Here is a 24,264-nt window from a genome sequence, read left to right as displayed (position 1 = left end):
AAAATCAGCTCAGGGTAGGGCAGGGGTACTGGGTGTGACAAAGCCAGCCCATAAGCCGCCTAGAAAGATGGTAAGCAACTGTCCCTGGAAGTCTTTTGAGAAAATGCTGCTTGACCACTGGGTAAAGCACTGTGGAGGGGGGATCGTGCTGGACTAAGAGCCTGCAAGGGGAAGACTCATGGATCTGTCTGGGCTAAGCCAAGCAGGTGTCTCCTGGGCCAGGGCCAACCGGGAAAAGTACCTACTGGGCCCAGTACGGGCATCTGATCTCATGGCTGGCAGTTCCAGGAGGCCCCCGCCCCAATTCACCTGCCCAGGCAGACTCTTGTCTGAGCTTGGCCCCACCTTCTGTCTGGCCAGGTGCGACAGGGTGGAGTGGCTATTCGCAGACCTGAAATGAAGACCACATGGCACTCTGAGCCCCACCCATGGGAGAGGGGCCTAGCTGGGGTCTAGACTGAGTCCAGATGAGTCTCTCTCACCTTCAGGGCCTCCCCCTGAGTGGAAGAGGAAGCGGCCCGGCCGCCATTCCTTTAGGGGCTCTGCAGGCTCTTTTTCTAGCTCACTTTTTCTCTTTCTTCCTTGGAGCCCCGGCTTGGTGGCCCAGGCCCTTTCTGCCTGGTTGGACTGATCCTCTCTTATCTCCGCCCCCATCAACATTCCTCACTCCAGCTTCCCCATCCCAAGCTGGGACACATACCTGAAGGGCAGATCAAAGGCCCACAGCTGCTCTTGTCAGCTCCCATTAGACCTCAGCTGAGAAGGGGAGCCCACCCTGGCAGGCTGCCCTGTCCCCTTAACCCTGCTTTCCCCAGCCTGGGCTTTCAGAGGCGAGCTTACCCCAAGGTGGTGCCTCCAGATGCTGAAGGGGCCTGGCCCCTGCAGCCCATCCCCCTCCTCTCTTCTCTGAGGAGGAGAGAATGCCTCAGGTGCCTAAGTGGGAAGCAGACCTAGAGCCCGGGCCCTGGGCAGACAGCCACCTGGGCAGTGCTAACTCTGGTCCCTGAGGAAGGCCAATCCCTGTCACAGCTGCCCCACTGGGGGTACTGCCAGAGGAGATGAGGGCTGAGAAGGCTGCTCTCCAAAGGTTGGCCATGCTCACAGGAGCCTCGAGGAGTACTGGGCTTCCTTCCCAGTCATATCATGTCAAGATTGCCTTCCAGGCCCTTGTGACCAGTCCTCATTCACATCACCTGCTGCACTGGTCTGCTCTTAACTTCCCCAAACACACATTCCATATTTTCCCTGCCTCCATGCCTTTGCACTCATTTTCCAGCCTACTTAAGATGCCCTTCTCCACCTGACAAAATCCTACCACGCAGGAAGAAATAGGATACCAAGTTATATATACAGTTCATTTCTTTTTTGTTTGTTTTGGGTTTGTTTTTGTTGTTGTTGTTGTTGTTTGCTTTTGTGTGTGTGTGTGTGTGTGTGTGTGTGTGTGTGTGTGTAAAAGGAAGATAATAATGACTTATTCTTACTAAGCACTTACTATGTTCCAGGCTCTTTCAGTTCAGTTCAGTCGCTCAGTCGTGTCTGACTCTTTGCAACCCCAAGCACTACAGCATGCCAGGCTTCCCTGTCCATCACCAACTCCCGGAGCTTACTCAAACTCATGTCCATAGAGTTGGTGATGCCATCTAATCATCTCATCCTCTGTTCTCCCTTTCTCCTCCTGCCTTCAATCTTTCACAGCATCAGGGTCTTTGCAAATGAGTCAGTTCTTCGCATCAGGTGGCCAAAGTATTGAAGTACCAGCTTCAGCATCAGTCCTCCCAATGAATATTCAGGACTGATTTCCTTTAGGAGGCACTGGTTGGATCTCCTTGCAGTCAAGGGACTCTCAAGAGTCTTCTCCACAGTTCGAAAGCATCAATTCTTCAGTGCTCAGCTTTCTTTATGGTCCAACTCTCACATCCATACATGACTACTGGAAAAACCATAGCTTTGACTAGATGGACCTTTGTTGGCAAAGTAATGTGTCTGCTTTTTAATATGCTGTTTAGGTTGATCACAGCTTTTCTTGCAAGGAGCAAGCATCTTTTAATGTCATTCTAAGAGTTTTATAATTTATTTAATCTTCATGACAACTCTAGGGATTAGGTACTGTTATTCTCATCACCATATTCCGGATGCACAAACTGAGGTCCTGAGAGGCATGACATCTTCCTCAGTGACACAGAGCTAGTGAGTGGCAGAGCTGGCTCAGAGTCCAGGCTTTGAATCCTCACACTCTACAGCCTCTCATTTGTGGAACTGCAGCAAGAGAAGAAGACTGGGCACTTACATGCCTACCTTAACAGTGATACTCTCCAGGGGAGTGATGGAGCGTACATTTAGGAGAGTGCATGTTTGTTATGTTCTACAGTGTGTGGATTTGGAAGCAAGAGAATGTGGTGTTAAGCATGGAATCTCTGGGGTCAGAGAAATCTGAAACCAAGTCACAATTTTCCTACTCTTTGCATGAATCACCTGAAGCACCTCTCTGTGTCCTTTGGGTTTCTGCTTGGTCATTGGTCAAGGGATGATTACCTATTTTTAGGATTTTGGGGCTTCCCTGATAACTCAGTTGGTAAAGAATCTGCTTGCAATGCAGGAGAGCCCGGTTCGATTCCTGAGTTGGGAAGATCCGCTGGAGAACGCATAGGCTACCCACTCCAGTATTCTTGGGCTTCCCTTGTGGCTCAGCTGGTAAAGAATTTGCCTGCAATGCCGGAGACCTGGGTTTGATCCCTGGGTTGGGAAGATCCCCTGGAGAAGGGAAAGGCTACCCACTCCAGTATTCTGGCCTGGAGAATTTCATGGATTATATAGTCTATGGGATCACAAAGAGTCAGAAAGACTGAGTGACTTTCACTTCACTTTAGGATTTTTATCTTGATGAACTGAGGTATTGAATGAGTAGTAGCACTTAACTTTAATAGACCAAAAAGTCTTAATTTTTAAAATCGAGGGAAAAGACTCTAACACCACGTTCAACAAGGCTCTGTCCAAAGCTACCTCCCTGTGCTCTACAGTAGGTCTTTATTAGTTATCTGTTTTATAAATAGTAGTGTGTATATATTAATCATAATCACCTAGTTTATCCCTTCCCTCCATGTTTTCCCTTTGATAAGCATAAATTCAATTTTGAGATCTGTGAGTCTGGTTCTGTTTTGTAAATAAGTTCATTTGCGTCATTTCAAAATTAGATTCCACATATAAGTGATATCATATGATATTTGTCTTTCTCTGTCTGACTTACTTCACTCTAGGTTCATCCATGTTGCTGCAAATGGCATTATTCCATTCTTTGTTATGGCCACATTGTATTCCATTTTACCACATCTTCTTTAGAATGTACCCAATTTTGCAATCATATATAAATATTGAAATTTCTTAAAAAAAAAAAAAGACTGCCTCCTCAGGAAGGCTTTACTTCTACCCTCTCCTCCTCATCCCATTCCAAAGTGCAAACCATCACTCATTCTTCTATCCCTGACACACCAGGTGACATGTCCAGTGTCTCAGCAGCATGGGTCATTTCTAATCATTGCTGCTTCTCCAGGACACAGTGCACAGATGGGCCTTGGTAAGCTTATTCACCAAACTTTTGTGAATCACCTCCTGGTGTGCATAGGACTCCAGAGCTGCATAAGGAGAGAAAGTGCTGCCCCTGCTCTTGGTCAGTTTATGTTCTAGTGTGGGAGATGACTTGACATTTTCGATCATAGTATACTAACAGGGAAAATTAGACAAATACATTCCCTCAATCATTAACAAAGATTTATTGCCAGGTGTTATTCTTAGAGACTTATCTGTGATCATTATCCCATTCATAACCCAAACTGGAAGGGTAGGGAGAGGCTTCCTAGAGGAGGAAGTACCTGGAAGACAAGTAAGTTTGGGCTTGGTGTTCCAACAGTGACGTTGCTGGGGAACAGTGCTGGGAGATGTATTTGTACCCTTGGTCCACACAGGCTTGCTAGTGGCAGTGACTGGAGTCTCAGCAGCAGCCCCACAGACTAGTGCTTGAAGGCAGAGGTCCCCTTCTGCTCCCCCTTCACCATGCATCTGTGTCCCAGGAAGTAGGTGTCACCTATACAGGGGCCAGAGGTGAGGGGCACTGGGTACATTTACAGAACTGTGAGTCATGCAATCGATCTGGAGCAGGGAAGCCAGGGGCTAGTGGTCAAGGAGAAGAGTAAGGAGAGAGCAGGCTGGAGAGGCAAACGGGGGCAGGGCTCTGAGTTAGGGTTGGACTTGAGTTAAGAGTGTGGACTTGATCTTGTAGGCCAAGGAGAATTACTGGACGGTTTTGAAGTGATGTAATCAGATACATACTTCAGAAACTTCACTGGGTGTGTGAAGAAGATGAGCTCAGTATGGGTCCTGTTGAATTCAAGGGGTCTGTCTTCGGGATGCTCCAGCTGGGATGGGGCCGAAACTCAGGGGATAGGGCTGGAATGGAGGCCTGGGGTGGGGATTATCAGCACACAAATAGGAACTGGAACTGAGAGGAGATGAGCTCATGTGAGAAGACTGGGTGGTGTAGAAAAATAGGAGGAAGAAATTGAGCCCTGGGCCTTCCAGCAGCCAAGGAATGGGAGAGAGAACGAAGCCAGCAAAGGAAACAGAAGAATAGCCAAAGAGTTAGGAGGGGAACCAAGCAAGAGTTGGGGGTGGTCAGTGAACACTTGTTAAATGAACTTGGAATAGGTGTGACCGAGGTCAGTTATTAAAAGGAACCCTTGCCAGCGAAGAGTTAAAGGCAAAGAAAGAATCACGCAGCATATTTACAGATGAAATACTAGTCATAATATAGATTCCTGGGCTGTCCCCCAGAGATTCTGATTCAGTCGGTCTGGGTGGGGCCCAGGAATCTTCATTTCCAAGCAGGATCAAGAGATCCTGGGGCAGTTGTCTGTGGCATTGACTTTGAGAATTGCTGTGTTTCAGCATCAGGTAGAGAAAGGCAGAGGGTAGGGAAGATGCTCTGGTGGCCTGCCCCTGTGGAGAGAAAGGCAGGATGACCAACAGCATCCCCCACTACACAGCTCGCTTGCCCACCCAGCCCCCTACCCTGGGACCTTTTTCTTAGAACCCAGGTGCAGGCCCGGAGCCCAGCCAGGAGTAAACTGAGCCTCAGCGTGGAAAATATGGAACCAAGATATCCGGGTAGGGGGTGGGCGGGAAGGAGAATAATGCAAACCAGGCAGATCTGCCCGAGAAAGAGTAAGGGAAGGCGGGCCAGGGACTCTTGAACAGCAAATGAGAGATAGGAGCTTGCAATGTGATATGGTAGCCCGATAAAGCCCTCCCCCCACCACCCCCGCTCTTGCTCTCGCGCTCTCTCTCTCTCAAGGACTGCATGGGGCTGAGCTGCTGCAGCACAGAGCCAAAGCAGAGTATCCCCCACCTCCAGCCTCAGCCTTGCCAGGACATCACCTCGAGTATCTTCATCCTCATTGAGGCATCCTGTGGAGAAGGGGCAGGTTACTGAAAGGCACCAGGCCTTGCCGCTGGGGAACCAGTCAAGGCTGTGAGAGAGCCGAATTCTAGTGTTCTGTAATGTGAGACCCTGGGTTCCAGTCCCAGCTCTACTGCTGATGGGCTGTGTGATCTCGGATAAGACACTTAACCTCTCTGGGCCTCTACTTCTACTAATATATCAGCAGGATGGGGGTGGTAGGGGCTACAGCATGTGGACTTTACTATGCAGAAGCTTCATGGACTGATGGATTTTCACCTGTTTTGTTCTGACCCCAGTGTAGGGACGAAAAGGGAATCAGCTGGCTTAGCACTTACTGGGTGCATGCTTTGTACTTGGGACTGTGCTGAGAGTTGTATCTTCAGTCTCTTGTTTTAGCTTCACAACAGCCCTATGAGGAAGGAATTATACCCATTTTACAGATGAGGACACGGAGTTTTTGGAGAACTGCCTGTTGAGTATGGAGACTGGGGGAAGAAGAGGCATGGTCTCAGCCTCTGGACATGATACCCTAGGGCAAGGATTCCTGGATCCAGTATTTCCAAGCCCAGAGTTTAACACTCCTAGCAGTCTTTGTCTGACTAATGGCCCATTGCTCTGAGTAGCAGCCCCTCCCCCTCCAAGCCCATAGACCCATACTTCCCCAGGGGAGTTGGACACATGGCCTTCCATATGGCAGCAAGGAGAACACATGACTTGATAAGGGGCCAGCCAGGTCTTTGAAATGTCTTTTTGACACACCCAGGGAAGCCGGCAGCCCTGGGCAGCCCTCAGTGTGAGGTCTGGGCACAGAGATCCTCTCTGCCAGCCTCCCTTTCACCTTGATCCATCCCAGAAGTCTAGCTCTCTTGACAGGGATCCTCCAAGCCAACCTAATGATTGCCAGGTGGGAGTGGAGGATCAAGGGCAGAAGCCCACCTCACCCCAGCTCTAATTGGCTTCCCAGCAAGCGGGGATGGTGCCCGCTCTGAGCTGGGCCTGGATTCTCTCAAACCAGGACACCTATCTGGCCAGCCAGACCCAGCCAGCCCTTCCATTCCCCTGACAAAACTCTCCCCTTTGGCTTTCCACCATGGCTTGTCTCTGGGGTCTTTCCTGGGACATGGGTCTGGGCCCAGAATTCTGGAATCCAGGCTGCCCTTATAGAGAACCACCTACTCGAAGCCACACCTGATAGTCTGTGTGGGTGTAGAGATGGGATGTGGGGCTGCCCAAACTCAGGCCCCTTTCCTCCCTTGTCCCTGGGGGCCTTGCTCCAGGCCTTTCTTCCCTCCTCTCTACTTGTACAAATCCACGAGTCTTCTGAGACCCAAATTATGGCCTGATTCCTATTGACTCACAGTTTGCCTTGACCACGTCACTGGCCCCTGTTGACATCTCAATGTCTTTTCTAGCTGGGACAAACCATAATTCTGTAGGTCTACTCTTCTTGAATGACTTTATTGGTGTGACATCTCTCTGCAACCAAAAGGTAAAATGAAGTCCCAGTTCCTTAGCTTGATGTTCAAATCCTTTGGCCATTTCACCTTGCTTCCCTTCCAGAAAGAAAGTCTTATAGTCACTTTGGACCCCTCTGTCTTCCCAGAACACGACAGGTTTTTCTCACAGCAGTGCTTTTGTTCAGGCAATTGCTCTGTTTGGGAGGCTTCTCCACTCACTCCTACCCCTCCAGCAATTTACCCCCTCCCAGGTCCAGTTTAAGTGGGAAAATGAAGGGCTCCTTCTTTGGTCTGCAGGACCATTGTCAGTTCCCACAGTACCTCTGTTCCTCCAAATATTAGTGGAATATTTGAATGCCTCCTGGATGCAAAGATAAGTGTTGAATTGTAAACATAAGAAATACCTATGATTGACTTCCTTCACATAGGGCCTTCCCCCTTCTGCCTAGACAATGCCACTAAGGGTTCATTTCCACATCATTCACTTTTCAACAGAAAATTAACAGGTTGTAGAAACTGCTAATGAGCTGAGTTAGAAGATATAGGCAATGTCACTAACTCACTGTATGTGTAACCTTGGGCAAGTCACTTTCTTTTACAGCCTCAGTATTTTGTCTGGCAGGTAGTGCAACAAAATGATTAAACTCACAGATTTTAGAGCTGGGATTGGGCTTCCCTGGTGGCTCAGTGGTAAAGAACCTGGCTGCTAAGGCCAGAAATGCAGGTTTGATCCCTGTGTTGAAAAGATCCCCTAGAGAAGGAAATGGCAACCCATTCCAATGTTCTTGCATGGGAAATCCCATGTACAGAGTAGCCTGGTGGGCTATAGTCCATGAGGTCACAGAGAGTCAGACACAACTTAGCAAAAAATAAAAACCAGCATCAAGCCACACCTTTGCTGTGCACTAGTTCTCTTACCTTGGGCAAGTTACTTTACCTCTTTGATTTTCAGTTTTCCCATCTTAAGAATGGGGGAAATAACAATACCTATTACTGTTGTGAGAATTAAGTGAGTTAATAAATGCAAGACGCTCAGAGTTATAGTAAGTTCTTGCCAAGTGCTGGCTACTGTTATGATTAATCATATTACCTGCCAAAAGGGGCTCAGGATCCCTGGCAGTTGAGGTGGGAGCAGGGATTAAAGGAATGAGAGGGCAGAAAAAGTCCTCTCGATGTTGTGGTCTAGGAGATGCATGGCAGATGTGAGTTGTCCTGTGAAAACAGGCAAGTTGCGTTTCTGTGCAATGGAACTGTCTCGCAGGCAGAGCATGAGTGTGTGCAGCTGATCTGTCTGCATGTTCCTCGGGGTTTGCAGTCCCCTCTTGAAAATGATCTCAAAGGAACTCCCAGGACAGGCAGATCTTCAGCTGCTGGCCCAGCAGTTCATGAGGTCTCACGAACTTTTCCCACCTTTCTCTCATTGGATCTCTATGACAGCCCTTGCCAAGACCAGAGAATGAATCGGAAGCCCCATTTTTTTTTCTGGTGATAAAAATGGGGCTCATGGGAAAGGGAAGTGATTTGCTTAAGGTCACACAGCTAAACATGGTCAAGGACTCGAGCCCCAACCTTCTGATTCCATCACTGAGGGCTGGAAGGAGAAATTCCAGAAGACAGACTCTTATTTCTCTCCCACTCTGCCTGTGATGCGTTCTCTCCAGTTCAGCAAATACACCTGTCTCAAGTCCAGTGCCGGGTACCAAAGACCCAGAGGTGAAACCGTACGGCCTCTGCCTTTGGTGTCTAAGGTCTACAGATGCCAGAGCTCAGAATTGTTAGTCAGAGGAGCCAAGAGCTGCTAAGAACTGCAGTGGAGCCACATACAAAATGTGGCAAGAACACAAAGGAGGGAGGGCTAATGGCATTTGGGGGACAGGATCCAGGGGGGCCCAAGGGAGAGAGGATGGGGACAGAGGAGAGACAGCACTCAAAAGAGTGGGCAAAGATCCTGAGCTGGCAGCAAGGTGTTTGGCCTGGAAAGGGGTTGGGCCATTTGCAGTTGGTGGTGGTGCTTTGTGGTTTAGTTGCTAAGTCGTGTCCAACTCTTGCAACCCCATGAGCTGTAGACTGCCAGGCTCCTCTGTCCACAGGATTTTCCAGGCAAGATTCCTGGAGTGGGTTGCCATTTTGTTCTCCAGGGGATCTTTCCCATCCTGGAATCAAACCTGGCTCTCCTGCATTTCAGGCAGATTCTTTACTGACTGAGCTATGAGGGAGTCACTAAAGGGATGAATGCTGGTCTGCCATTGATGAGCTGGTGTGATGCCACCAGCCTCTTTCTTGGGTTTGTTCATCTCTGCATTAGTCACAGTGATAAGTAGGACAGAGAGCTCTTAGAAGAACCATATCCTCATAGGGTTTCTGCACCGAAGAGGTGAGGAAGAGTAGGCAGAAACCAGGCCAGGATAGCTAGCTAGAGCAGGGACAACATCTGGAGTACACGAGGTTGAATCATCTAAGCTTCGGGGGAGCTGGGGTCATGGTGGAGTCTCTGCTACCAGCCTCTGGCCTCCTTGGTGATTCCTGGACATGCAGATTTGACAAAGGAGAGCCTTGACCTAGTCAGGTTGCTGGAACATGTTGGGCACAGAGCCCAGGTGTCTGAGACCATGCAGAGCAAGCAGGCATCCTGGGGTAGGGGGTCTGAGTCATCAACTGTCAGCCATCTAGAGCAAACCCACTCCTGATCCCAAGTTCTCAGCAGCACGGAGGCCTGTTCTATCCACTTGACATTCATTATCTCAATGCATCCTCATGCTAACCCTGTGACTTATACCGCCGGTATTGCACAGAAGGCTCAGCAGGAAGGGACCTGCCTCAGGTCACGTAGAAGTAAGCGGTGGCCTACCTCCCACTCGCGGCCTCCCATGGTGAGGCTGCCTGAAGCAGAGCACTCCACTGCTCTGGGTATCACAGGGGAGGAAACTGACAGGCCCTCTAGGGACCCCGAGTTGATGCTGGTGCTAAACTGGGAGAGAAATGCCTCATGTGGGCCCTTGCCTGGGGGCACTGAGCAGCCCAGTGGACAATGTCCTGAGCAACAGCTTGACAAGCCAAAAGACACCGTTTACACATGGCTGTTTTCTTCTCGCTTTTCGTCAGATAATGTTTATTTCTCTTCTTGATTATGAAAGGCACACAGGCATGCCTGTTTCTTGAAAGGGCCTTTGATAAGAGCCGAGGGCAGTACATGAAAGTGCTGCTCCATGAGGGCCATTCTGCCAGCACCTACACGCATGTGGCCTGGGCGGGTTTTTGTTTTGTTTTGTTTTGTTTGAGATGAGGGGAACAACCCAAGGAGTGGGTGCCCACCATGGCCCATTGACTCTTTCCCCCAAATAGCAATTCTCACAGAAGTGCTTTTATCCCTCACGTGGGGGCCCTTGCTCCTCTTCCACTCCAGGGCAGGGCCTCTCTAGACCTCCGAAGGCCCTAGGCACTCTCACTTTTAGTGGTTTTACCCCACAGCATATCAAATATATGAAAATGTACCCACATCCCATATTAAATGTAATTTTTGCTATAAAATATTTCAAAGGATTTTTATAATTCCGCTTTTGAAATGATTTGCCTATGAGTAACTTGTTTCATTCCCAATTGGCTATGATTTCTTGGTAATCGTCATGCATACTCAGGAATTCTTGCAAAGTGAAGAAATCTAACCAACAAATTGTTTTCAAATGTAATGAAATTTTTAGGAATACTAAGTTTAACAATCAATGAGGTCAATGTTATATTACGTTTTGTAGACACGTAATAGAACATTTATTAATTACAATTCTGCTGTTTTCTTTTCATATTTTAGAACCAATAAATTTTCCTGGGGCTCACACATTTGCACAGGCCCCTGGAAAACTTGGAGGCCCTGGGTAGTGCACCGACAGTGCCGTGTGGAGAAAACGGCCCAGACCCAGACCTTCTAGGCTCTCCATCCAGCTGTTGGAAAGAATGAGGCCAAGAAGTCCTCAGGTGTCTTTAGCAAGTGGGAAGAGGGCAATGCTGACTCATCTGTGCCGAATCTGCTCTCACACCTCATCTCCCAGAATCTTCACGCCACTTTGAGAGTCACCTGCTATTATTACTTGTTTCACAGATGAGGACGCAAGCTCAAAAAGGAGAAGATACTTGCTCAGAGTTGCACAGCCAGTGAGTGGGCAAACCAAGGATTTAATCCTTTATCCCTTTACCTTGGAGGCCCTTTCAGCTGCCCCAGTGGGCTATAGTAAAAGCCAGTTTTGAAGTGTTCCGGGAGGCCCACTGCACATGAAGATGAGTAAATAGCTCTCATTCTTAACTGTTGCCAGAAGTTTTCTCTTCCTGAAGGAATCTGCAATTAAATGGATAAGCAACATCCCCATTCTACAACTTACTAGCTGTGTAACTTTGAGTAATTGACTTCAGTTGTCTGTGCCTCACGCACGACAGGGATAGTAGTAGATACCTCAGATGGCAACCCACTCCAGTATTCTTGCCTAGAGAATCCTGTGGACAGAAAAGCCTGGAGGGCTGCTGTCCATAGGTTCGCACAGAGTCTGACATGACTGAAGCGACTTAGCATGCATGCATGCATTGGAGAAGGAAATGGCAACCCATTCCAGTATTCTTGCCTAGAGAATCCCAGGGACGGAGGAGCCTGGTGGGCTGCCATCTATGGGGTCGCACAGAGTCGGACACGACTGAAGTGACTTAGCAGCAGCAGAGAGTTCTTGTAAGGGAGCAGACTAGACAAACAAAGTCTTTTGCTGAGGCTTTGTGAACACACAGTAAATGTTCTGTAAGTGTTAACTATTATTATTATAATTACTATTTTCTGAACACCAGGACCCAAGTCATCCACTGTGTGAACCTCTAAAGAGGATTCCCTGGGATACTGGGGAAAGAAGAAGGTGGTGCTTGGGGAACCTGAGATTTGGGCTGGAACTGGAGCTTGCACTTAAAAAGGAGAATCTGATCTTATAGGCTTGGAGGGGCCATAGACACCAACTGCCATCTGCCAGGCCTCTGGGATTGCAAGTAAGAGGGGTTCCTTCACACCCAAAGCTGGCTGAGCTATTTTTAGTGATGACAGCAGCTGGCCCCAAGGCCCTCCCAGTAAGCCTGGAGGAGGAAGGTGAAAAGAATGGAAGGAAAGGGCCAGAGGGAATATGAGGGATTATGTTTGTGGCTTACTGGGCCCTGCCTGGCTGTCCAGCCCTCTCCTCTGGGGCCTGCTTTAGTCCTTGGGAGCCCACAGCACACTGACTAGGCCAAAGTGTGAAGATTTGCCCTTGGGGCAACCTGGGGCTGGAGCCAGGAGAGCCAGAGACATTCACATCCCTCTCCGCCCAGCTCTGCTTCTTGAAGGCACCCCACTGATCTCTTTCCTTTGCTTGCTTCCAGCTGCTCTGAGCCAAAGGCTCTGGGTCAGATTGGAAGGACCCCCAAGATCTCCCTCTAGGCTCCAGAGTCCCTATGAAAGGGTGGACTATGGGCCCCAGCTAGGCAGTGACTGACCTGGGACTTGAACTCAGGAATGCTGTCTCCTCATCCAGCATCTTGGACATCATGTCACCTCCTAGGCTATGTGGCCTTGAGCAAGTCCTAAGTCCTCCAGGCCTCAAGTGTGTATGTGTGTGTGTGTATAGTGGTGTGTAGTGCTGTGGCCCTGGGCCTGGTGAAGGGTCTAGCCTGAAGGCAAGTGACTGCAGGGGCAAAGTGGGAGGGGGCACCTCACTTTGGCTTCCCCAGGGCCCAGTGCCATGTAGTCAAGTGCATTTTGTATAGCCTTCACAGGCGCCCATGCGTGCCTGCACACACATGCACGCGCGCACACACACATGCTTTTCTGACATTATCTAGGCTAAGGATCACCATGCTGCATGTGCAACCAGTTTGCCTATCCTTTTCGAATCTAGAGACGGTTGAAGCGATTCTAATTACAGCCTGCATTCCTGCTCTGTCTGAAGGCTTTCCCTTTTTCAAAAGGTCTAGATTTTTTTCCTTAGCACTTGGCTCCTTTGCTCCCCTCTGCCTGTCTCCCCTAACACACACCTCATTCTCACACCCCTTCGTCTCCCCATCCCCCCTTTACTGGGTTGGATTGTTCGACTTCAGCTTGATTTTCTACTGTCTGTGGTTTGGCAAGACTTAAGAAAGTCCAGGCGTCGTTGTGTGTGTGTGTGTGTGTGTGTGTGTGTGTGTGTGTGTGCTTGTGTGCATGTGTGAGTACATACACAGTGGGATGGGGAAATGTGGGCATGTATGGTGTGTTGGGTCTGTGCATTTTGTGCACATGGCGTGTGTATGTGGGCCCATTTAAAAGTGTACGTGCCTGCCCGTGCCCAGGTTTGCATATGTGGAATATTTTGTTCACATGTTCATGCTGTGTGTAGGGGTTAGGATTTCTGTGTAAGTGCAAATGTGTGCCTGAGGGTATGTAGTCATACATGCCAGGTTGGACATGCACTTACCTGCTTGGCTTGTTTTGTGTTCTACCTCTTCTCCTTCAGCAGAGACGCTACCCGCTGCATGTTGTGTGGGAGGCCGACAGAACTTCTCCTGGTTGCAAGGCCTAGATTGTTCTTGGCCTCCTCACCTCCAGCCAGTAGCAGGAAGTCCCTCACTCAGGCTCCTTGGGTCTTTTGGCTTGAACTGATGACCACACTTTCTGTGAGAAATTTGCATCTGTTCCACCAGGATTCACATCCCTGTTTACCTCAATCACCACAGAAGCCTAGGCCTCCGTGGCCTTCCACCATCTCTAATACTTATATTGCTGTATATATTGCCTAATTTGGGCCTCATCTTACATTCCTTCCATGCTCCTGAAACCCTTACACTCTGCCTTCTTCTACGCATGGTCCACTCTCAACCACTGTTCCCCTCCCCACCACTGTTCCCCTCCCCATACCTTCAGTCTCTTAAGAGCTTGTCTTTCATTCTGGTGCCCTGAGGACTCACCTCTCCTGCACCTCCCTCAGGTAGGGGCTCCACTGTTCTCCCACATCTCACATACCTCTGGAGACAGAGATAGGGGTGATATCTTTTCCCCTGTTTCCCAAGGCCGTTTTCAGACCATTTGTCTTCTTTCCTCTTTCCAAAACAATGGAGCTTCCTATCCCTCCCTGAGGTTGTCATCTTTTGACCCCCTTTATCAGCGCCCTCTCTTCACTGAGATAACAGTATGTGGCTCAATGCCTATTCTCCACTACCTAACCCTGGCAATATTCTTGGCAAATTCTTCATCAACATGGGTGACCACTCTGGCTTCTCTACTCCTGGAGTAACTCACCTCCAACAATCTGGTCCTGCACCCCAGCTCAGTCTCCCATTCCGACAGTCATACACTAGACCTTGCCATTTTTATTAACTCCAGCACTTTCAAAATCTTAATTTTAGTCAATCCACCCTTTGACCCTACTCCTTACCTTCCCTCTTATTCCCTGAGTCCAACAACGCTCTGTCCTTACTTAGGCCTCCGATTCATTGACTCTACTACTTCCTCCTTATCCACACACTCCTCCAGCTTCTGCCCCATCACTTCTACTCCTTCACCACAAAACCTCCCCCAGAGGACTTCTACATACAAAGTCTCTACTTCCTCACAACCCATTCTCACCTCTCACTATCCCAATGGACTTCTATCTCCACTGAAATTGATCTTGTCAAGGTCGCCAGTGATTTCACATTGCTAAACCCAATGATCTGTCTTGCTTTTCTGGATCTCTCTCTCAGAAGCATCTGCTTACTCCCTCCTGGAGCCAAACTCTCTCGGTTGCTGGTTTTCCTCTCATCTTGCTGTTTTCTCTGGTTCTTCTCTGGTTCTTCACAGGCTCTAACTGTTGGAGTACAGATGATTGCATTAATGCCAGGGATTTGGAATGAATCTTAGAGCACTCTTTTTCTCTACCTGTACTTTCTTAGCAGATGGCCTCATTGAGCCCTGAGTTTAAATACCATCTATATGACAACAACTCCCCCCAGTTTGCATCTCCATTCCTGATCTCTTCCTCAAATCCCAGGCTTATGCATCTAACATCCAGGTTTGGTGGTAGAAATAAAGGATTATTTTGTAGCCATGCTGTATTTGAGATGCCTGTCTAGACATCCAAGCAGAGATAAGAAGGAACCCTCCATCTGAGATTATCAGGAAGAGCCTGGCCTCTCCACTGAAGTCCAGACTGCCATAACTAACTACTAATACTTCCTTGATATCTACTTCTCTGTGTGGTCACCCAGCCCAGCTTAGGCCAGCACCATCTCTCATCTGCTCTAGTACAATTGGGCTCCCTGCTTCTACCCATGCCCTTCAATGATCCATCCTCCTTGTAGCTGTCAGAGCAATCGTTCTTAAACACAAATTCAGTAATGTTTTTTAAATATGCTTACAATCTTCTAATGGCTTCTCACCACGCTTAGAATAAAACTCAAACTTTTGACCGTGACTTAGAAGGCCTTACATGATATGATTCCTTCTGACTGTCCAGCTTCAGCAGAGAGCCCTTTTCTTCACCACATTCAATCCTACTTCAGTGCTTTTATGCTTTCTGTTCTCTCTCCCTCAAAGGGTTCCCCTAACTCCTCACAGGACTGCTGCTTGTTAATCAGGCCTCAGTCCAAGTATTACTGCCTCATCGAGGCGCTCCCTGACTACCCAAACTAAAACAGCCCCCCTGATGTCACAATGATACTAGCCTGCCTTATTTACTTCACAGTTCCTGCCCTAGTCTGGGATTCTCTTGTTCATGTGTACTGTACTTGGTCATGAGCTTCTCCCTTTCTCGCTGGACATTAAGGCTCATGAAAGCAAGCTTCTGTGTTGTTCACTGCTGTGCATTAAGCAGTGCCTGGCACCTACTTGATGCTCCATACATGCTCACCAGAAGAATGCATATGCATGAGCATGCTTTATTCAATTGTGTTATCGGAGGGCCTCTTTTGTGGGTAAGAACCTGCTGCCTTTTGACAGGCACATGTGTGAATGGTGTGGGGGGACATCCATGCACCAGGTGGAGGGGCACTCGGGTGACACAGCACCAGGAAGCCAGTGCTGGTGGCGCAGGGTGAGACGGGCAGCCAGCTGAAGGGAGCAGGCTTCAGGGGGCTGGCTTCCTCTCTATTGGCTACATTAATGCCAGGGATTTGGAATGAGGCAGGTTGGGTAATGGGTGGTCCTGTAATTCAGTACAGGTTTCACACAAATTCAGTGCTGAGAAGCAGAGTGGGGAAGGATGAAAAAGACATGAGGAGACAGGCTGTCTCCCAGAGTCAGATCAAGGGTTAGCTCCAGGAGGCCAGGGTTAGGGCCAGCTTTGGAGGAGAGGGTCATAGCCCTGCCGCGGTCATATGGGGTCTCTGTGCACCTGCCACTCTTGTCTGAGCCCTGCAGCCAGGGGACAGGGAATCTCTTGCTATAAGATGTCACTCCTCTTCCCTTAGGATAAGCTAGGCTGAGATATGTGAGTAGGACTGGGAGAAACACTGTGCCACCTTCTCATTGTGTGCTGAGTCGCTTTAGTCATGTCTGAGTCTGTGCGACCCCATGGACTGTAGCCCACCAGGTTTCTCGGTCCATAGGATTCTCCAGGCAAGAATACTGGAGTGGGTTGCCACACCCTCCTCCAGGGTCTCATTGTGTAGTCTTTGACAATTTACTTCCCCTGTCTGTGCTTCAGATTCCCCATCTATAAAAAGACCAAGCTAATTGCTAGGCCAAAGGGGTGTTGAGAGTATTTAAACAACAGAAGGCATGTGAAAATGCCCACCAGGCATGGACATATAGTAGATTCTTGGTTGAATTGGGTGACTTGAGGCTTGAAAGGCAGTCCTTCCTTCTCCTAGCTGCTCTGTCTTTAGGGTACTTTTTTTTTTTTTTTTCATTCTGACTTCAGCTTTAGAATAATATAACTTTAAGGAAACAGAATTGAGTTGGTGACTCAAGTCTGAGTTGGTTACAAGCTGCATGTATATTAGCATGAACCTCATTGTTTGAAGACTGACCAGGCTCTGAAGCTCTGTGAATAACTACTACAAAGCAAATCTGGATTAACAAATTAGTCACTTGTTTCTGAGCCTCAGTTTCCTTAGCCTGTAGCCTGGAGATATTAATGCCAAAAGGAGGTAGAAAGCGTGAAATACCTTTTCATAGTAGGTGCTCGGTGGATGGTCACTGCCTGCCTTTTCTTTAGCTTCAGAGGGACCTGTGGGATCAGGAATTAATTTGCGGCAGAACATGAAAGCCTATTGGACTCCAGGAAGAAGGCCACAGAAACCTGGAGTTGACCATTTGGGGAAGCAGAGGACAAACTCTAGTTGAGAAAACAAAAATAGGTCAGGGTTGGGTAAGAAGGAACTCTGAGGCAGTCACAGGCCAGAGGAGGGACTAGATTTGCCCAAGGTCATGGATTCTAGCTGTGAGAGGACTAAATGCCAGACTGTCCACCTTCCCAGCTATGTCTGAAAGGTGGTCAGGCACTGTCATGCATCCCCACCAACAGCAGGAGTCAGGGCCAAAAGGACTAGAGATGTGATCTGGCGGGGAATGCTTGGTGCCTTTAGAGGCCCAAGGGAGGCAACCTCTGTTCCTAGCTGGTTGGGAAAAAGGGGAGCAGCCCTTTGTGTCTTGGCTGGAGCGTAGGACTCTTCTAGTGAGCAAGTCCTCAGATCTCTGCCTTAGTCCTGGCTGCTGCTGGTTCCTGGGCCCCTGGTACCTCCTCCAGGTGCCCCCTGCTTGGCCTCAGAGGCCTGGGGAGGGGGAGAGCAGGGTGACAGCTGCCGGGCCATGGGCTGGCAGACGCCAGGGTTGAGTGGGAGTGAGGGGGGTCAGCCTAAAAGAGGGCCAGCGGGCAGGAGCATGAAGAGGAAGTTCACAGTCTGCGGCAAATGGATTTCAAGGCCCTGTTAAGTGGAAAAGCCTCCAGGAACGTGGCAGAGAAAGGCCCCTGTCTTTGGAGAGGGGCTGTGGGGCTGGGTGGGGGTGTCTTGGCAGGGGGAAGCTGAGCCTCACGCTTTATGTGCAATGGGAGGGAGTGGGGGCTGGACAGGGGCAGCTGAGGAGGCTGGGGCCTTGGGATTGACGTCTGGTTGGGGGTGGGCTCCAGTCACAGCTCCAGCTCCAGAATTCAGGAACCTCGGGACTCAACCTTGGTTCTCCGAGGGCGCAGGAACTCAGGCTGACTAGAGATAGAGCTGACTTGTGCTGCTTTGTCCCAGGCCCATGTCTCTTGCCATCCCCCACAATGAGCTGACGACATGGCAATACAGAGGGAGCTGAGATACGGTGCACACCTTCACAGAGCATAAAGTCTGAGGGAATGATTCTCATGGACACAGAACTCTACCGTTTATAAGACAGTTGCTTGTTTATGCCCATATCAGAGTCTGCAAAGTCTGGGCAGGATGGAGAAACTGAGGCTCAGAGGAGAACGTTTGGCTTCCTGCTTTTGCCTTTCTGTGAAAGTCATTCAGTCCTGTCTGACTCTTTGCAACTCCATAGACTTCCATGGAATTCTCCAGGCCAGAATATTGGAGTGGGTATCTTTTCCCTTCTCCAGATCTTCCCAACCCAGGGATCAAACCCAGGTCTCCCACACTGCGGGCAGATTCTTTACCAGATGAGCCACAAGGGGAGCCCAAGAGTACCGGAGTGGGTAGCCTATCCCTTCTCCAGAGGATCAGCCCAAGCCAGGAATCGGACCAGGGTCTCCTGCATTGCAGGGTCCCAGCCTTTGCCTTTCTAGGCAATCCATAAATTCTCAACTTTCCCTGGGCCCTAGGTTTTCCATTCATATAGGTATCCCTTCTCAGAGGGAGAGGCTATATAGGTGGGCTCAGGCCCAGAAACTCCCTTAGCCCAGCGGGGCAAGGTATTCTCTTGCTCAAAGAGCATGTAGAGTTGCCCTGTTCTTGGGCTGGACAGCCAGATGTATAAATTTCTCCAACACCTGGCTCAGCCCTCGAAGGAGTCACCGGGAAGAGGGGCCACGGAGCCAGAGAGGCAGTGACCAGGACTGTGCAGGCAGCTCAGCACAGGAGGAGGAGCCTCAGGCCCCTTTCCCAGCCAGGCCCCCTGCCCTTTGCCTGCCCTGGCCTCAGGCACAGGGCCCAGCCAGCTGTCCCAAGACGGGCAGGCTAGCTGCATTAGCAAATGTGTTTGCGGTTATGGGCTGCTCCCGAAAGCAGAGAAGTGTTGCATGAGGGGGCTGGGTGGGAGGGGGTGGCGGATTGAAGACAGACCAGGCTCTGGTTCCCGGCTCTAGCCAGGGAAATCAGAACCAGGCTGGACTTCTGGCCCCGATCTCCCCCAACCCCAACATCCCTCACTGCCCCCTCCTAGTATCCCTGGCCTGGAGAGAGGCTGGGAGGGGCCAGGCCTCAGCAGTGCAGGAAGCCCTGAGAGGGTTAACCCCATGCTTCTCAGGATTGGATTTTGGGCGTTAGTGTATAGGTCTAGGTGGGCTATGGGGGAGTAGGGCAGTATTCCTGAATACACCCTCTCTTTCTAAATAGCCTTCTCTCCCCTCTTTCCTGCCTCTGATGTGGACAAAGCAGATTAAGGAGACAGCTATCAGTCTAGATCATATAATCTGTATGGCAGAAGCCATCCACACTAGAACAAGAGAGAAAATCTTTCTGCTCTGTCTTTCTTTCCCTGATCACCCTCCGTTCTCCAAACCTCAGACTCAAAATGGTATGGATGGACAGGAAGAGTGCTAGTTGCCCTGAAGTTTGCCAGGAGCCTGCTAGGGGTTGGACTTGTGGATTTCATCTAGAGCCAAACCTGTCTGTCACAAAAGGGTGGCAGGAGGTAGAACTGGGGCAAAGTAAGATTAGGTTGGAAACTTAGAGGAAAGGGCAGGCAGAACGGGGAGGGGATGGGGCAGGAACCACTTGGGGTGAAGCACCCTGCAGCCTAGTATATTTTGAGATGATAATGTTAGTGAAGATAATGATAACAATAATACTAGTAGCTACTTGGCATCCCACTCCGACTAGTTACCCAGCACTCAGATCAAGGGACTGAGGCTCAGAGAGGTTCAGTTCTTATCTAAGGCCTCATATCCAGTAAAGAGCAAAGCAGAGATAGGAACTCAGGCTTTTCAAATTGCTTCTTCCTGGTAGTAGGGGCCCGGGGTGGGGGAGGCTGAGGGTCTGCTGGCACTAGGTCTGGAGCTTACTCAAGATGTGTCCTTCAACCTGGGATGCCATTTCCTTCCTTGTCAGCATGGCCAACTCTTAGGTAGCCTCCAAGAGCCAGTTTAAAAGTTCCGACCCAGCAAGTCTTTCAAAGCCCCACAGATAGGGCCTGCTCTGCTCTGTTCTGACAGCTCCATCCCTGTCTGCCATATTGTGGAAGCACTTTCTTACTCCCCTAGATTATCAGCTTCTACAGGGCTAGGATTGGCCTGAAGAAGTCTCTCAGTCACTGTCAGCCTCCTCTTTTGTCCTATGACTAGAATGGTTTTGATTTTCTTTATCTGAAATATGGAACATCTTAATGTATTTGTTATAAGCACAGGCATTGGTATCTGACAGACCAGGGTTCAAAACCTCCTTCTGCCACCATCTAGACTGTAGGCTGCATGTGGCTGGGAAGCCTGTCACTCCTGTTCACTGCTACTGAGTCCACAAGCACCTGGTACAGTGTAGACACTCAGGCAAGTCTTTTTGGCTCTGAGCCTCAGTTTTCCCATTTTGAAAGTGGGAAAATTCTGGCTTCATGGGGCTGTTAGGAAAATCCCAAGGCCTATCAAACTGTGTCCTACCCCCCTCCCCTGAGGCAAAGGTGGCCAAACAGAAGGGCTGTCTTCTCAAGAAAGAATCTATGAGATTAAGTGAAAAGAAGCTTCCAGAAACTTGGCTATCCCTGTGAACTTTGGGCCAGAAGACCCCTTCACATACCACTCAGGGCCCCTGTCTACCATCTCCATTGCTGGCAGCAGTTTGGGGATCGGGGCACTGGCAGCAGGTGGGGCGTGGGACTGTGCCCAGCATACTAAGGAGTTCTAGGGCCAGGGGAGCAGGGTCTAACTGAAGAGACAAGCAGATCAGGCCTAAGGGAGCACTGACTCAGGACACCTGCCCTTCCTCAAAATGAAAAGAGTGACTAATACATGTCCAGCCCTTTGCAAAGCACTTGCTTTCTCATGCGGGGCTCTGCCAGATGCTCTGTTTCACAAATGAGGCAGACTGAGGCCTAGAGAGCTGGAGGGATGGCCCTAGGGCTACTGAGCAAGTAAGTGGTAGGGCTGATATTCCAGCCCCCAAGTGCTTCTGTTCTCCTTGGCTGTCTCCACAGAGCCAAAGGTAAAGGGAGCCAGCCCCACTGGGCATGGGGGCTCACCCTCTTACCTGGGGATGTAAATGTGGTGGCCTCAGCAGGCCATGTGGGGGGCTCCTCTGTAGCCAGAGGATTAGAAGCGGATGATAAGTGGAAGAAGGTGCAGGAGCAGTGAGATAGATTGGAGTGGGTTCAGAGGCAGGCAATGAAAATGATTAAGGGAAGAAAGGGATTAATTTATAAAACGAGATTAAGAGAGCAATACTGCCCTGCTTGGCTAAGGGACAGCTTGCAGGCGGGTGGTGGTGAAGGTGAGGCCCACTGGCTCAGAGGGGCCCACCAGTCCTGGAGCCTGGGCTGTGGCCCCCACTAGGCTGGACCACCACCTTCCAGAATGACTGAAAGGGTCCCCAAGGGACTAGCGGCCTCTGCTCCCAGGCAGCCCCAGAAACCTACTCTGGCTTTTTGCCCTGCTGCTGCAGAATGATACAGTCATTGTTCCAGGCAGCCAGCAGGAGCTCGTGAAGATACCTCGCAACAGCTCTGAGAGGAAGGAAATTGCTTCTGTTGACAGGTGAGTAATTGAAGGCCAAAGAGGCTAGTGACCACAGCCAGGTCTCTGTCCCATCGGAGTCCAGGGTCCCTCCACTGTACCATACCTTCCAGGGCAGAACTCTGGGCATCTTTAGATTCCAGGGTAGGCAACTCTCTTCTTTCTTCTGCTAGAAGGTGAATCTATAGACTTCAGGGGATATTTCTCTCAGGTCCTAATCATCGCACTTGCAGGAAGTTCTTTCTTATGTCTGAGCACAGTCTTTCATGCTGTCCTTCCACCCCTATAATCTGGTTGGGAGATGAAGTCAGGGTGGGGGGAAGAAGAAGGGGGGCTAGGGTGGGGGAGGAGGGAGGAGGAGACAAAGAGAAAGAGAAATAGAAGTAGAAGGAGGAGGAGGAGATTTATTCACATCTACAATGTTCCAGATATTCTACTAGTTATTTTCACCAATTTCAGGAAGACAAAATTAAATTTAAGTGTCATGTAAACCTCAGGACAATTTTATAATGTAGATCTTGCTATTCCTGTCTTACAGATAAGAAACTGAGTTTCAGTGAGGAGAAATGATTATTAGCCCAAGCCCCAGTGTAAGTGATAAAGCTACAATTTCAACCTCAGATGGGCCTCTCAGGCTGCTGTCCCATACCCTTGGATCTGTGAAGAAAGAAGCGAGGGCTTCAGTGATTTGGTCAGCACCTGGGGAGGGGACGCAGTGGTACAGCTGGCAAGTGGTACAACCATTAAGGAATGTCTATGGGAGTGAGCAGTGGACAGAGAAGGAAAGGGAGGTTTGGGTGGGTTAGGGTCTGGGACCTGGGTGCTGGATGCGAATCGGTGCCAGAAGCCTGGCCAAGCCCAGCAGGACCTGCCTTGTTTATTTACCCCTCAGGAACACAGGCTTGTCCGTTCTAGATTGCCCCCCGCTCCAGCCTCCTACCCTGCACCCATACACTAGGCAGAGGGCCTGTGACTAAAAACCAGTGGGGCCATCTGCCCCTCAGAACTGATTGCCGGCATGATATGGGGGCAATGGCACCCCAAGCCCTGACTTAGAAGTGATGTCTCTGTGGGCCTGCCGGTTCACTCATGAGCAGAGGTGGGTGAGGCTAGGAAGAGAGGAGAAGGAGGTGGGGGAGGGGAGGAGTGTTTTCCTTTTTATTTTTTTCTCAGGCAGAAATGAGCTCATGTTTTGTCTAATCTAAATTCTGTCAAGCAAGCGAAAAGGAGAGAGACAGAGACAGAGAGAGAGAGAGAGAGAGAGAGAGAGAGAGAGAGAGAGGAGAAAGAGAGAGAGCTACAGAGTTAATAAAAAATCTGCCAAGCACATGTTCTTTCCAGCTCAGAGACAAACCAAAAGAAAAAAAAAAATACCAGGAGAGCTGAAAGGACAGACCAGACGGGGAATGTGTTTTCAGCTCACACTACTTCCTCTTTACTTCAACCAGAGAAAATTCTACCTCAAGTCAAACTCCCTACTCACCCAGCAGGCCAGCGCCCTGCTCTGTGGGAGTCAGGAAGGGCCTGGCCTTCAGGAGAGTCCACTGGGCCTCCCAGCCCTTTTGACTTTTTAGTGATTGAGGTTGAGAGGCAGGTCAGGAGCATAGAGCAGAAAGGCCTGTCCTTGCTAGCCCTGGAGCCATGCTGGTTAGTAGCCAGTGGCTAGGAGACACCTTCCCAGCTCCCCAAGGAAAGCCTAGGCAGCTGTCCTGGAACAAGCCCTGCCCCCCCAACCTCCCCACCCTGGGAAGCAGAGGAACCAGGAGGTCAGAGATGATGATGCTCTGACTTCCATGCAGCCGTCTTTGCTCCGTAAGCCAGCAAGGCCCGGGGAAGGTGAGGTCTCCCTCGGCAGCCCTCTTACCTCCTTCAAGCCCTCCCTGTCCTGCTTCCCATGGTTGAGAAAGGCTGGCTGTGCAGGGCTGGAATGTGGAGCCAGTCCTAGGGGGAGACAGGGAAGCGAGGGGAGCTGAATTGGCCATGCTAAGCAAGACATTTAGCAACCCGAGCAATAATAGGGCTTTCATGGAGATGGCCAACCTTGGGTTCTGAAGCTATTTTCCACCCGCAACCCTCCTTCCTCCCGCCCTGAGCCGCCCAGGCTGAGAATCCTCCTTTGTTGGGCTGTGGGGCCTGGGGAAACAGGGGCTGGGCTTTGTGGAGGGGCCCCCAGGCCAGGCTGACTGGGCTCCCTGTTGTCTGAGTGGAGTGCATCTGGGCAGTGGAAGGGACCCAGGGCCAAGGCCAGGGCCAAGAGAGCTAGCCCTTCCTTCCCAGAAACCCTCAGGGCATGGGTTTTGCCTCTGCTCCTGGGTGCTGAGTGGTGTTTGTGGACTGGCATTTCCCACGTTCCTCAGTGGGAAGGTACTTGAGAGGACACATAGACAAACGGTCACTTTTTGGCAAGCACTCTTTGGCCAGAGAAGCCTGCCCCAGGGCCACCTTTCACAACAGAGCCATAGGCAGACAGACATGGGGGAAGGCCGAGAAGGATCCCAGGCCCTGACTTTGAGGGTCTGAGTCTAGGGGTGCACAAAGGCTGTGT

The 24,264-nt window shown here is 50.0% G+C and overlaps 1 long non-coding RNA gene across 1 annotated transcript in view; it reads left to right on the top strand.

The window, feature by feature from the left end:
* LOC138930304 (uncharacterized) overlaps positions 1–23,090 on the top strand; it is a 70,557-nt gene extending 47,467 nt beyond the window's left edge. The window contains exons 3-4 of the long non-coding RNA XR_011446150.1: positions 21,671–21,740; positions 22,258–23,090. This is a non-coding gene — a long non-coding RNA (uncharacterized lncRNA). The remainder of the gene's footprint in view (positions 1–21,670; positions 21,741–22,257) is intronic.
* The last annotated feature ends 1,174 nt before the right edge of the window (positions 23,091–24,264 follow it).

This window comes from Ovis canadensis, chromosome X, assembly GCF_042477335.2.
Source record: "Ovis canadensis isolate MfBH-ARS-UI-01 breed Bighorn chromosome X, ARS-UI_OviCan_v2, whole genome shotgun sequence".
In the NCBI taxonomy this organism is placed as follows: Eukaryota; Metazoa; Chordata; class Mammalia; order Artiodactyla; family Bovidae; genus Ovis; species Ovis canadensis.
Note: the sequence above shows the minus strand (reverse complement) of the source record. Positions and strands in the feature narration are given on the sequence as shown.